We start from the raw sequence: 3,780 nt of genomic DNA, 5'->3' as shown, positions 1-3,780 counted from the left end.
ATATTCTGGAAACAGCAGAAGTACAGGGACAGAAATCACATCAGGAGCTTCTAGAGGTGTGGGGAGGATGGAGGGCTGCCTGAACTGCAAAGGGCTTTGGTGGATTGTCAGAGATGACAGAATGTTCTTCATCATGATTGCACAGTGGTGATTACATGACTGCATACATTTGTAGAAACTCTGAGAACAGCAAAGGGTACATTTGCCTGTCTGTAAATTATACCTCAACAGATCAGACAGAAAATGCTGATAAGAGTAATATGTGCTTCTGGTAAAAATAAAATACAGAGTAAAAAGTAAAAGGTTCACTGTTAACAGATTGTGTGTATGGTTTTGCTCTGGTTACACCACTGTATGTATTTGTTGAAATAAATAGAACCATGGCCTTTAAAAAGGTGAATTTTGCTGTAGGTGAGTAAACTGGACTTTGAAAATTATAAGAATGCCCTACTGAGAAGTAAAGAAAACAGAACCCCCCCCCCCCCGAGAGATTCAGCGGCTGGACAGAAGGTTTGCATTTTATTAAAAGACAGATAACTCTTTATGGTTGGAAATTTACCATTTAAATCCTATCCTACCACCTACAGAGCCATGGAAAAATCCATAGGCTTTTTTTCTTTTTTTACTTTGAAATATATCCTAGAGCTTTTTAAAAAAACATATTTTGGCCTAATTATGTCATCCTTAAGCTACCATCAGCATTCCTGATCGGGGCTGAAGAGCCAAGTGGAGAAAGAAAAAGTTACTAAAATAAGCCAATATTGACTAGGATAAAAAACTAAAACCAGGTCAGACCGGTGGTTGTGGCAGTGGGGTTGTATGCGCAGCCTCTAGCTCTTCCCTGGGTTTGTACCCGACCTTTAACGGTGGGGAAAGAAAATGGCCTTGCTGTGCTACAACCGGGGCTGCGAGCAGCGCTTCGATCCTGAGACCAGCTCCGACGATGCTTGCACATATCACCCAGGTGTTCCAGTCTTTCATGATGCCTTAAAGGGTTGGTCTTGCTGTAAGAGAACAACCGATTTTTCTGATTTTTTAAGCATTGCAGGCTGTACAAAAGGCAGGCATAATAGTGAGAAGCCACCTGAGCCAGCCAAACCTGAAGTCAAGACTACTGAGAAGAAAGAACTTTCTGAACTGAAACCCAAGTTTCAGGAGCACATCATTCAAGCCCCTAAACCAGTAGAAGCAATAAAAAGGCCAAGCCCAGATGAACCAATGACAAAATTGGAATTAAAAATATCTGCTTCCCTAAAACAAGCACTTGATAAACTTAAACTATCGTCAGGGAATGAAGAAAATAAGAAAGAAGAGAACAGTGATGAAATTAAGATTGGGACCTCATGTAAAAATGGAGGGTGTTCAAAGACACATCAGCGTCCACGGAGTCTAGAAGAAGTCTATGTATATCATTCTGGAGTACCTATTTTTCATGAAGGGATGAAATACTGGAGCTGTTGTAGGAAAAAAAACTTCTGATTTCAATACATTCTTAGCCCAAGAGGGCTGTACAACAGGGAAACACATGTGGACTAAAAAGGATGCTGGGAAAAAAAGTCGTTCCATGTAGACATGACTGGCATCAGACTGCGGGTGAGGTCACCATTTCAGTATATGCCAAAAATTCACTTCCAGAACTTAGCCAAGTAGAAGCAAATAGTACATTGTTAAATGTGCACATTGTATTTGAAGGAGAGAAGGAATTTCATCAAAATGTGAAATTATGGGGTGTGATTGATGTAACAAGAAGTTATGTAACTATGACTGCAACAAAGATTGAGATCAACATGAGAAAAGCTGAAGCTATGCAATGGGCAAGCCTTGAACTGCCTGCTACCAGAAAGCAGGAAAAACAAAAAGAAGAAACAACAGAATGAGATGACAGGGAAAGAAAGTTATTGCCTACTTCAGGATTCTTACTATGTGGTAAAATGGTGGCTTGCTCCTGTCCTCTTTTGTTGTCGTTGCTGTATTTGCTGTTCTTGAATCTGGCAGTTCAGGGTCAACGGTAGGTTCTTAAAAGCCAAAGTCAGTTTATCTTTTCTTGCCTCCCATCTTCTTTTTGAGTTACCTAAGTTTGATTATTCATTTCTCCTCACTTGGCAGAACTGCAGTTGTGTCCTATACTTGAAAAGCTAGAAAGTAGCTCATAAACAGTTACCGTATTTCTTGGTATAGTGTGTTTAGTAGAAAAGGGTAAAAAAACATTTGTTCGCATCTCTTTTCTATTATCCCATAATTAGTAAAACAAGATGGAATGTCAGAAAAAAAAAAAAAAACTAAAACCAAACAAAACAAAGCTGCCTGAGGATTGTCAGAGGGCCTTCCAGGAAGAGATGATGCTTGAACTGGGTTTTGAACGGTAAGTGGAAAGTTATCTTTGGTGAATTGTTATTTGGTGAAGGTTATTGGTATATGATTTGAAATTCATTCCACGAAATATATTGAGTGCTGTCTCTGTGTTAACCCTTATATTAGGGCAGGGTTCCTCAGCCTCATCACTCCTGACATTTGGTGCTGTAAAACTCTCTGTTGTGAGAGGCTGTCTCGTGCATTAGCAGCATCCCTGACCTCTACCCATTAAATTCCAGCAGCACCCTCCCCTCCAGCTGCGACAACCAAAAATGTCTCCAGACACTGCAAATGTTTTCCGGGGAGCAAAATCAACACCACCACATCCTGAATCACTACATGAGGGTCCTGGGGACAAAATGATGAGTGAGACTTCCTCCCTAAAGAAGCTGACCCTCTCATTGCAGGGACTTATTCTGAGCTGGTCCATGTTTACAGATTGTGTGTGTGTGTGTGTGTGCGTGCACACACACATTTTAAATACGATAGGTCTGCATGGGATGGTGGTTAGATATGCAGGATCAGGAGAATGGAAGACAGGCCCCCAAGGTCTAAGTTTGAGATCTACCACTTAGAAAATACGTGATCTGGAGGACATTTCACTTAAGCAGTTGTATGCTCCAGCTTCCCTGTTTGCAGATTATGGGGCAGAAACAGAACTGACATCAAAGGATTGGCAAAAGGATTAAATAACTACAAATTGAAAATACAGTGTCCGAGACATGGTAAGGACTTAATAAATGAACTCAATAACTGTTAGTTGTTGTTAATTTCTCCCATTTCAGGCTAAAAGGGTCTTGAAAGGTGGTAACAAGTTGTGCATGATATGCCTTAAGGATAGTAGATCCTCCATAAATATTTGAGGCAAGGGGGAGGGAATACATAAATAAAAATATTAGCTGGTTATAAGTTACTCTCATCTCTAAAACAAGCCTAGGAGTATCTACCTAACAGAGTGGAAGTGAAAACGAAACCTTGGGGGGGCGGAGCAAGATGGCGGAGGAGTAGGAGACCTAGATTTCGTCTGGTCTCAGGAATTCAGCTGAATAGGGATCAAACCATTCTGAACACCTACGAACTCAACAGGAGATCGAAGAGGAGAGTAGCAACAACTCTCTGAACAGAAAAGCGACCACTTACTGGAAGGTAGGGCGAGCGGAGAAGTAAATCCGAGGCGATATTCGGGAGGATAGACGGCGGGGGAGGGGCCTCCGTCGGCCGCTTCTGGCAAGTGCTAGAGCCGCGGAGCACAAAATCGGACCTTTTAGAAGTCGGCTCGGCGGAGGGACGTCGCTGCAGTGGCTAAGCGGGGGTGGAATCCTCCCGGGACAGTGTGGTCTCAGGACCCTCGGGGTCACAGAAAGACCGGGGGTGCCTGAGTGCGGCAGAGCTCCCAGGGATCGGAGCGGGGAAGCCGGCTGCAGAGAC

The 3,780-nt window shown here is 42.7% G+C and overlaps 1 pseudogene; it reads left to right on the top strand.

The window, feature by feature from the left end:
• Nucleotides 1-879: 879 nt before the first annotated feature.
• LOC114225525 (cysteine and histidine-rich domain-containing protein 1 pseudogene) lies at nt 880-1,942 on the top strand (annotated as a pseudogene).
• The last annotated feature ends 1,838 nt before the right edge of the window (nt 1,943-3,780 follow it).

Source organism: Eumetopias jubatus, unplaced genomic scaffold (genome assembly GCF_037043125.1).
Source record: "Eumetopias jubatus isolate StellerSeaLion01/CBP00866 unplaced genomic scaffold, mEumJub1_p1.0 scaffold_9, whole genome shotgun sequence".
Lineage (NCBI taxonomy): Eukaryota > Metazoa > Chordata > Mammalia > Carnivora > Otariidae > Eumetopias > Eumetopias jubatus.
Note: the sequence above shows the minus strand (reverse complement) of the source record. Positions and strands in the feature narration are given on the sequence as shown.